This window comes from Dreissena polymorpha, chromosome 6 (genome assembly GCF_020536995.1).
Source record: "Dreissena polymorpha isolate Duluth1 chromosome 6, UMN_Dpol_1.0, whole genome shotgun sequence".
NCBI classification, from domain to species: Eukaryota; Metazoa; Mollusca; class Bivalvia; order Myida; family Dreissenidae; genus Dreissena; species Dreissena polymorpha.
The window spans coordinates 37,980,432-37,992,633 of record NC_068360.1 but is presented as its reverse complement, the minus strand read 5'-3'; positions in this window follow the sequence as shown (position 1 = coordinate 37,992,633).

The following is a 12,202-nucleotide window of genomic DNA, read 5'->3' as shown; positions in this document are numbered from 1 at the left end:
TGACATGCCTTAGAGGATTTTAATAATCTTTCGATTATCATTTACCATGACCAAATAATGTGTCGCACACAAATTATAATACAGATATCGATCAGGTAGAAACATACATTTTACCACAACAACCCAATGTAGTTTGTCATATGAAACATAACATGTTTATATCCGTTTATCCTATGTTTTTATTGTCTACACACTGTTATTTGTGTTTAGTATTTATGAATATGAGTTTTAGGATCAACGTAAAGACGTGAACAACTTGTGTTCACTCATAAATACTACCAAGTTCTGTTCATCAAAGCGTTCGAAATTAAGATTGTTTCACCTGATAAACACATCAGTATTAATGTAAATGTTTAGCATTAGTATTCGTTCAATTCACTCTGTCATGCTTTGTTGCCTTTGAGGTGCCTGTCATAAATGCAATCACGTTTATATTAACTATAAAATATTACATTGACGCTGAAAACGAGCAACACATATGTACTTGGTGCGAATATTGATATATCTTCTATCGAAATTTTGTTAATATCGCGCTTGTGCGAACATCGAGCTAAATATCAAATCACAATTCAAGTTTGAACCTTGCGCATATTTCGAGTTATTATGAACAATCAAGTTAGCCATGACATCGACATTTAAACTTGGAGTTCATATATTTACGCATTTAAAAGGTTCACTCTTGACGAATATAATAATGACACTTTAAGAACACGTGACGCATACAAATAGCTCTATCTATCAAGCATAAGTTTTAAAGTCAAGCCCTATGATTGATAACATTGTCTGAATGTCAACACTGCCATAAGGTACAAATCAAAAGAATTATAAGTTCGGCCTTACAGATTTAATACAAAAAGTGTCATTTTGGGTTAACCTCGAACAGACTTAAAAATAAACTAAGGGGCTAATCACTATAGGCCTTCCTAATCAGAAGACGGCGGGGGGAACCAGCAATATTTTCGGAATGTGTCTATTCTGCAACATATTTGTGTATACACGTGAAAGAATTTGGTGTGTCGATTGTAATTAACCTGTTTTATGTGAGGAGCGGCAAGCAGATCTTGTAAATGGAAAGACATATTAATATTAACTGTGCAGGATGGATCGCTAAGTATTGCTACCGTATCCTAGTTCAGTCATACAATAGATACCGAATTTAATAATATAATTGTCATGGATTGTGGTGGATTCAAACATATTAATTTTCCGAAACTAACTTGCGGGCAATTAACCGATCGCTGAATTTTTCTTCTGACCAATCAGAATACAACGAGTTATTAGCTGCCTTTTACATCATTGTTGGAAATGGCGCATACACATTTCCTTTTTGCCACTTGTGTGCGACAAGATCGCAATAGGTTCAATTTTTAACAAAATTAGTTTAACCATCGTCCGACTGATTCCCAAATGAAGGCCATAGCTTAATTCTAGTTTGAACTTTTAGATTGTTCACTTGGATTAAATCCAAACCTGATCTTCCTGCGCCAGAAAAGGCCCTTGACTTGTTTTATCTATAACATGTTCGCTGGTTTTAGAACGTTTCTCCTTGTTGTTATCGCCGGAACGTTTCTATAAAGCTCCGTACAATTCATTTTCGAAACACAGATCAACGATAAGGTCAAAAAGCCGCTTTCTGCTGATGGAGCTTAATCCATTGCCGAAAAATCCGAAAAAAATATTTTACAGTGATTCAGACGATCTTGATTAGAGAACAAGGGGTTCTCTTTTTTCACAATGTTCTCTAATGATGTCATTATAAAGCCGAAAACGTAGTACAGCTAGTATGTTTATACGGAATCGGATGTTATCCAGCTGATTTTAATGTACAGCCGGTTTAATATAACTTATATATTTTTTCAGGTTCGCCACACTGAAGAGCAGAGGATATGGGCACTTTATTTGGCATTAACATCGGGATTCACTCCGGGAACAGCTCCGGGGTAGTTAGGGTACTTATTTTTGTCTCATTTTTTAACGTGTAAAGTCTGTTCCCACGCGAGTCATGATTTTAGGTGCAATGCGTTGTTATGCCACATGCTATCAAGTAAATACTTATCGAAAACAGTGTCATCCCTTAGTTAGCACTAAGAATGTTTATTTCCTTTCTTAATCATAAACTGTAGGCCATCTTCCTCGACAAACCACATGACTCGATCTTATTAGTTTAATTTAAGAATTCGATTAAAACGGATATATGTATTGCGCAATAAACTAGTGTTAGTCATTATTTATTATTTCATAATACCATGTATTTAAAAAATATATGTTCTATTTAAATTCCATCTGTGATTGATACATCTAATATGTTGTTAAAACACGCAGCGTTTGTGTATTTCATTACCTCACTTACTGCAGTGAGAAATTAGCCTGATCGGGGCGGTTATTAATGTTAAATAGTTGTCACTTCACATTACATTAAAAAACTATCTTAATGGTAGTGCAAATAATTATGTTAATTATTAAAACACACATTTACCATATCATCTTTTCGTCATGTGTTAACGACATTTTTTAATAACAAACGATAAAACAAGTTATTCTACCGCGTGATCATGTGGTCAGTGGGCGCAGTAATAAGCTACAAGTCTTTACCTCAGTCGTTTAATCTCATTCCAGGCGGCCGGCATAATTGGAGGAACAGGGGGACAACGGATACGGGCAACCTAAGTTACCGGATGGTGTAAAAAGTTTTATAGAGGTTCTTTCTCAGTACGATAAGGGAAACCTAAAATTGTCCATTGAAAGTGCACTGATGTGGCTAACACAACGATAGCCATCAACTTCCGTGACACCAAACCAATCAAATTGGTCCAACGAGATTTCTCTCACCATCAGAATCTGCAAGGCATTGGTGGGATACTATATGTAATCACCGTCGACAACATTATCGTTGTGAGAAAGCTGGTATTGGCCCTGTTGAAAAAGCTGTAATCATGTATACCACCAAACGGGAATCGACTGGGATTTGACATTCTGAACTATTTCTTTTATCTTAATTTTTACTAGACAAAGTATGTTTTTTTTAATTCAACTATCGTGTAATCATTTCTGTCGTTTACAAATAATAGTATACTTAATAAAAGCATTGTCTTATATGGTCGTTTGTGTTTTAACTTTATGTAATATTGATGGTGTTTGTGTCACTGAACGCACACTTTTTAATATGTATATAATTCATTATTTTAACATTGATATTAATTAAATTTAGATATATCAAAACGAGTTTTAAAGGAGATAAAATTCATGGTAATTACATGTTCACGCACACTCTTCTTCTTAAGAAACTTCGTAAAAGACACTGTAAACCGTAAACACATTAACACAAGAATATATATATATATATATGTATTGACGAAATGATGTAAAAAAAAAGTACCGTTTTCACTGTCTAACGAAATTTGACGTTACTTTTAAGGTGACATGTTGGCATACTAGTTAAGGCCTGTTAGATGCGTAACATTTCTCAAATAACTTTTGATCACGAACACATGATCAACATATAACAATCATGTTCTGATATACTAATTGACAAACTGGTTTGAATTAAAATTAAGTCATATTGTTTATATCCAAAAAAATCAGCTACTTACTCCAGGATATTAATTTTTGTCTCTTAATTGTCTCTTAATTGTCATGCCGTTTCTGTTATTGGAATAAATTAAGTTTCACTGCGAATTGGTATATCGACTGCAATCGTTCAAATAATAAAGAAAAACAAGAAAACGACGCGACGAAGTGTTTTAAGAACTATATAGGACTATGTTTACTGCATGTTTGATGTTTCATTATTGACAAAAATAATTACATAGTTTTTAATAATAGTTTGTTTTTTTATTGAATATCCTTAATATCATGTATGTAATGTATACCTCATTCAACAATTCAAATATCAAAAGCGTACGAATTGCACAACAATGGTCACGAACAGTTCAAGGATTAAAATATAACCACGATTTCAATACCGATGCAAATCTGAAGAATGGAAAAACAACATAAACACATTCTTAAATATTCAATAGCAAACGCTTATTAAACTAAGTTAAAAATAGGTTAATAATAAATAGTTTAAATAAATATTTAAAAAAAACATATTACATATTACTTGCTTACTTTATTTGCTCATGCATCGGCAAATTATTATAAAACTAACCATTACAACACTTACAAAGTATTGATACTGAGTGCATACTAACGTTCCATTTATCGTTAGAACAAACATCGCCCAACAATCAACTATATGCCGCAATGTTCTTAAATAAATCAGAACAAACAATACACCTACACTACTTGAACTTATATTTAAAAGTATGTGTTATGAACCTTAAAAGCGATATGCAATTTTCAGTAAATAAACTTGCACACTATTTCCAAAACCAAATACTCAATAGTTTTTATTCACGTGAACATATATAACTTTTTAGTTAAATGTAGAATATATATCATATACGCCTCAATATATTGGACACATGCGTATTCGTCCAAATGCTCGTTCCTGTCGATTATGCCATCCTCAGAATCTAAAAACTGTTGGTCGTGGGATTTTGAGGGCATCATCAGAATGCTAGCCTTAGTCATTTACTATATACGTCGCTGAATTTGATTGATTTTGCAAAGTGTGGGATCAACATCAGTATTGACTGGAATTTAGGAAAACATATAATACATGTAAATGACAATTTATTGCGTACAGATGATTAATAGATTACATTTGTATTCCAAATTTCAATTCAATTTTATGTCAATTACAAACGCTAAGCTAATTTAATTCAAATGTAAATGGTAGTTCAATATTGCTGACTGTGAATTTCGCAATTCGTATTTGTGCATGTCAATAGTTTAATGCCCAGCACTACATTAACCTTTTATATTTCGTATAATCGCAAGAATTCACCGGGTACCTGCCGATCATATCAGATGTTACATTCCAACACGACACTCAGCTTGTTTTTAATTTTTATTTTATTTTAGGGAATCCTTTAAGTTTTGGAAATAATTGTACTGAATTATTCCGGGATATTCTGCAGTAAAATGCACGTGCTTGAACCAACTTTATCAAAATATTGCAACCTACCTTTTATCTTTACATTTTTTTTTAAATTCTCGGGACATATCAATGGTATTTCCCCTTAAGATAGGCACGCAAAATTGTATTTTAAAAATGTATATTTTTTATGCACGCAGTAAGGTCACATCGTTAAGTAAAACATGTCTACACTAATCAAACATATTTTTTGCTGATGCCCCCATCGGGATCCGAACTTGATTTCGAATTTTACATTTACAGAAAGGTAAGCATTGTTTTGAAATCCATCCTATCTGTAAATAAAACAAGAAAAAATAACGAGTGAAATAAGTGATTAAGCTTGTTATCAAGTTTGAATTTCATAAAATAGTGTTATGTTCGTATTTTACTAGTTCCCCAAATACTAGGTACAGTGAACAGGCATTGTATCTATTGCTACAAGATACTTGTTGAACAAATCGAAATTACTTCGGCTTTGTTATTTTAAAATCCGGCCATGATGGCCAAATATAATCTTCTGACAAACTGTTAAGGACTAAAGCAACATCCAGAATTTGAACACATTGATTACATTAGTAATACATTCCGCCATACAGTCGTCTATCGATATTTGAAGTTCCAATTAATTCAGTAGTTTTTTTAATGACCAAACACGTTAGGCGAACAAATGGAATAGAGCTCTGAATAATAATGCAAGAGTTATAAACTGACAATGTTAATCGTCTCATTAATGAAATTTGAAGATGATACCTAAACAGGTTTGATATTTAAGCTCCCGACAAAGAAAAGATAGACACTCCGATGAACAGACAAAAAGGCTGTAAACTTCCACTGTAATTGTGTAGTACTCGAACATAGTCACAACTTGGTATCCCTCTGAACCAGAATTTGTGGAAGTTGTAATCAGTAGGGACAGTAGTAAGGGCACCTTCGAACCGGTCCATAGATGCATTAAGTATTGCATTGTATATAACTTAAACAAATCTTCTCCTTGAAACCGCAATAATCATATATACAATATTTGGCGCCTAGCATCTCATAGTTGTCTTCAACAAAGTTTTTATTTAAATTAAGCCCATGAGGCGTTACATTAATAGAGGGCATACATGTTTTACGAACAGTTTCTGTTTTTCTCAATGCAAAACATAGGTAAGTGGAGAGATTTTGTTACATCTGACGAGGCGATGTTTTTTCTTGGTGGAATATATGGAAGAAAAAGAGTATGTTATGTCAGAAAGGGAGAAATGTTGGCGATAAACTGAAGTTTGTAAAACGTGATGCGTTTGCCCGTGACTTTATTGTTTGGGCTGCTGTATCGTCCAGAGGTATATCAGAGATCAGAAAAATTCCCAAAGGGACCAAGGTAAACTCAGAATACTGTATCAATTAAGTTATGAAACCATTTATACGAAAGGTTGTCACATGACTCTTTCCGGAGGGTAAACACGTCATGTCGCTCCATCAGGACAGTTCATCTAGCCACACTTCCAAACACACAGTGAACTTTCGTAAATATCAAAACATTACGTTCATATAACCCAAAGAATGGATGCCATATTTTCCAGATGCGGCCCCTATGGATTTTGGTATATGGAGGACACTAACTCGACGCTTATAGAAACGCCAAGTCAACTCAATTTCTGGTCTTAAAAGAGCTCTGAAGGACGAATGGCGCAAATTGGAACAAACCACCACCAACAAGACTTTGAAATCGTGACCAAAGCGTTGTAGGATGATTTACAATTGCCATGGATCTCATATTGAGCATGTGTTGCAATAAAATGTATTTAGATTATAAATTATTCATGTTTTTGTTTTTTTACATTAGGGAAAACATGAATACATTATATTCAATCAGGTGAAGTTACCTTCTTGCTAAAGAAAATTAAAAAAAAACCTGTTCGTTGTGGATAAACAACATTCGAAATCGGTAAGATTAAAGCGTTAATAACGCTTTTAACTCATGAAGCCCGAATGGGCTAGTGGTAGCGAGCTGTTTTAAGCTCCCGAAGGTCCTGGATTTATATCCCGATGAGTGCACAGTTTTTATCAAACGTTGTACTGCATATTTGATATTTTAGACTGTCCCAAATTGAACTATTATAGCTTCGTTATAAAAAACATCTAATTACATTTTTTCAAATATATGAAATAGCCTCTTTAAAGAGAATTATAATATTGAGGTCATAGTCGGCGCGTATTTACAAGTATAAAGGTACAAATGACCAGGCAGTTACTCAAACTTGCCCTGCGTACACTAATTGAAACGTCAGCACAGCATTTGAGTCGCGTTCTTGGAAAACGGGGCTTAATGCATGTGCGTAAAATGCCGTTCTGTATTAGCATGTGCAATCCGCACTGGCTAATCAGGTACGACGCTTTCCGCATAAACTAGATTAACGTTTAGAAAAGACTTACTTTAAACGATAAATTCCATAAAAGCGGAAAGTGTCGTCCCTGATAACCCTGTGCAGACTGCTAAGTCTGATACGGGATGACACTTTACGTTCATGTATTAAGCGCAATTTGTCAAGAATAAGGCTTATGTGTTTGATTGTTTCTCTTTATAGGAAAGATAACTCTTTAGCTGTGAACTATGCTTGTGGAAGATACAACTAAGTCTTCTGTGATGCGATGGAATTATGTAAACGAGTGTGATAAGCAATTTTCCGTTAATGTCACTGGACCTGAAGTGTTGCATTTCGAGGACTTAAAGTGTTGTGTCGAAATATTCCTTATCACGAACTATAACACAAAACTTGGTATTATCAGTTAAGAATTTGTTTCGCTTTGTAAGGACTGTTAGTTTATGTTTTATCAATAAAATTATTTATTCAAACACTTTTTAAAATAAATATCTGATGAAACAATATATATTTGTTTTCAAGTGCCTGTTATTTATGTGAATGAAAACGTATCGTGATGATACAAAATATGTCTGAGCGTTGTTTCAAAGAATGCCTCTGTTGTAAATAATGTTTACTCTTTAAATCTGATTTCACTGTGAAATAGTAAATGTTTATCTAAGGATTCATTGTTACCTGTTTATTTAATGTTTGATTTGTAAATGTTTATTATTTACATGTTTGATATCAATTTGTCAACATGTTACCCATTGCAAATAGTGTCCAGTTTACTGTAGATTTAGTGCAGAACTATTCCTTTTTCATGTTTTGACAAAGACATTGGTGTTGCTTCTTTGTGAAGATAATGTATCAATACAATGTAAAGACAAACCATTTGTCAACCCCATTCACCCCTTAATAGAGAATCATTTGCTTAATGCCTAAACGGACAAATACATAAAATGGACGCAAATCGTGTAGCACTACACAAGCGGCTTACATGTAGCCTCATCTACACCTAAAGGAAATTCAAACAAAACGCATAACATTTTTCATCATTTATCCATTATTATATATTATATACAGGCGTTGTGATATTATGTGCCTCTCGAGGTGGGTGGGATATAAATAAGATACCCTTTCGAAGGGCGTGGTAAATCACTGTGAAATTCACTATACACAGTAAAGTTTATCTTCTCAACCTTCTATAATATCGTGTGAAGAATTGGAAATTGGAAATGTTAATCGAAGGCGTGCCACCGTTTAGCCGTAAGGACTTCATGAATTTTAACAGCAATTTTGGGCAGCTTTTGGAAAATACAATACAAATACAAGATTGGGTGATAAAGATTGACTCAAAAATGGTTACAATGTTTGTCTAAGATTTGAAATTGTGACCTTGTTTTTACACGCACGCGATCCAGATTCGAAATCGGCCTAGATATTGTCAAGAATAACGTTCTGACCAAGTTTTATTAACCTTGAGTCATGAATGTTACTTGTAAACGGGTAACACGGTTTTGAATATTAATATTTTAACTGGATTTTTGTAATACACGTTACCCAGATTTACATCCGGCATAGATATTGTAAAGACAAACATTCTGACCATGATTCATTGAGGTTGGAAATCAAATACAGTACTATAGAGTGTTAACAAGCTAACACTTCATGCTTAAGTAGAAAGTAATCGGATCAAAGTAAGCTTGAATACCGTTGAGTAAAAGCCAATATTGGTTTCTTCAACGTACCCACCCAGATCCAGATCCAGAATAATTCGTTCACTTCTTACAAACTATATCAATAAACGCGTAAACCTTTATTGAAGGGAACAACACACATCTATATCAACACTTTATGTTTTTCTCAAAATTCATGAGCCATTAACAGAGAGAGAAAGTATTGTTTACCTTTTTTATTTTGGAAAAACAATATAACGTTTTGTCATGATTAATATATAAATCATGTCGTAAAATTTTTTTTCAACTCTTGATGGACAAGCGTATCATTTTAAAATGGAAATTCATGTTTGAACTAAATTAATTACTGTAGTAGCTGAATTCATTCAAACTTCATTACGTTTAATACATACATTCGAATCATATATTAATCAATAGTTGAATATGACAGATATCAATCGGTAAACCAACACTATCACAAATATACAACATAGATCCTGATTAAGGGGAAACGGTAAAGGGCGTGTAGATCATAATAACGATATTTATATGTTGTACTATACATATGAATTGCGTGTATGTGTAAAATGTGTATGCTACAGATCATTTGTCCAATATCGTGCACAAGAAACATGTTTTACAATGTATTTTTAACAACTGATAAGACGCAGAACACGCCGCATGTGCCAGTTAGCGGCATTGTTTGTATCAAAATAACGCAGCGATTCCTTGTGGTTATATAAAGCTTCTTCATAGTGTTCCTCCATTTCATAGCAGTGTCCCATCAATATAAAGAAGTGAAACTCCAGCTGCTGGATCAGTATTGAATTCTCATTATAAACAATTAGTTGGTCCTTTATGTGACTGGGCAAAATACATGTGCGTAAAGTGCCATCCTGGTTTTTCGCTAAGAAGAGACATCATTTAAACGAAAAATTCCATAAAAGCGGAAACTGTCGTCCCTTATTAGCCTGTGCGGACTGCACAGGCTAATCTGGGATGACAATTTACGCACAAGCATTATGCCCAGTTTTCTCAGAAAACGACACAATTATACCTGCAGTATAGCGAGGTCATAACTGCACATGAAAATTACAAATAGTCAACCGCACTAATTGCACCAATCCAGAAAGCATTCACTCGCCTGTGTTTTGTGTAATAACATTTACATGATTTTGCAGATTTGTTCAGATTGATCCCCAATGCTGACCCGACGTTTCCGAAATCATCACGTTGTCCTCCTGGCAATAGCAGTCTTCGGGACCATCTGTATAGCACTGTACCAATCGTGATACATCGACTATCTCCGGAATCCTCCGAAAGCTAATCGACTCTCTCCGGAATCCTCCGCAATTAATCGTCTGCTGATCCAAAATGCAATAAATCGTAAGCTGATCCAGAGAGAGCCCGGCACCTGTCATTTGGACCCCTGAGACAAGACACTGAGTACTCCTTGGATGAGTGGGTCTGAACCCCGACCAAATGCTGCCAGGGATACTTCCGAGCACACGGACACGAATTCGTGTGGTTGCAATATTCGCATATATTGAGCAATACCATGTTCAGTGTTCCGTGCGATAGCAAAGTGCGCGCGTATAACTTTCGATATTCTATAACTATCGAACGACCGCTACAAAATTTGGATGAATAGCATAAGCCATACTCAATAAAATATATCAAGGATCTGGACATTGTGACCGCGCCTTCATTCGTTACAAAACGAATCGAGGCACATAATCTTTACCATACGCTGTGTGAGTTGATGAAGCGTATTCCTCGTCTCAAAGCGATGAAAATGAACGCCAGTCTAGTGCATGTCTCTGGATGGACGACAGGCCGCCAAGTCCTCTTGACGACACGTGGAACGTCCTGTTTTGATAAGGTCTATAGATACGAAAAGATGAACTTGTCTATACAAACTTGACATGTGACTATCATAGGTTACAATAGTCCACTCACTTCCATAATCTTCCAGAAGCGCCTTATTTTGAATGATTTTCGAGATTTCGTCATTGCAGCGTATGATGTGATTGAAGAAAAACGGCTTTGGATTGCAATAGATTAAAAATAACGATAATTCTGGCGGGAGGGACTATATGACGAACCTTGGAAGAAAGGGGCTATTAAATTGATTAGTACATATACAATTTTAAAACGAGGACAAAATTGTATGTAACTTCCTTTGGATTTGGGTTATATTTTGTGGTTGAAACGTAAGACAGCGAACAGTTTAAATAATAAATGTAGTATTGTTCTCGAACATACAGATGGCGGTGACGATATGCGTTCGTCCTCAACAAACGTTTGCGCTCGGACTGAGACATTGGTGCGTGCAAATAATAAATCATATAAAACCACACCTTACAGGAAAGGCTATTTTAAAAAAGTAACACCCAACAATTTAAAAACAAACGTTGATAGTCCATCTCTGTCAATACTTCCCCCCTGTAAAAAATGACGTCCCGTCATTAGTCAAATAATGAAACAAGAATACATCAAGTTGATCAGTCATAATGCTACAATACTTTAATCTAGCAACTTAATTATCATACTAAGTATAAGACTTCTACCGTACTACTAAAAGTAGGACTAAACAGCTTCCGCTTGATCTAATTCCCCATATGTAAGATATAGACAAAATAACTCTTGAAGTTATTCATCTTATAGCATATCTTTAAAGTTATTTACCACTTATGTAATGAAATAATCATATAACAGTTAAACTACGTACACGGACATAATATGTTGCATCAACACATATATCGAATCGTCAATTTATTCAATTCTCATGCATATACTAATGCTGTAGATAACTTACATCGTACTAGTTATCATGAAAACGTAAAAATAAAGCAGCTATACCTTCTGCAGTGATATATGGTCTAAAGACTCCATAGAACTTGGTGTTATATGTCGACAATACATTCTGTATTTTGTCTGCAGTAATAGTACACATGTGATAGTCAGCATATCTAGCGGGTGGTTTAATGCTCCGTGTTGACCTTTTTGGAGGCGGGACTGGTTTCGCATTTCTTGGTTGAGGTTCAGCACGCGGTCTCGGAATAGGCGGCTCCTTTGTCCTTCGTTCAGCAGTTGCACTTTTGTTGCTGTGTCATCACTGCTATCATAGACTTTTCAGGGTACTCATGTTGATT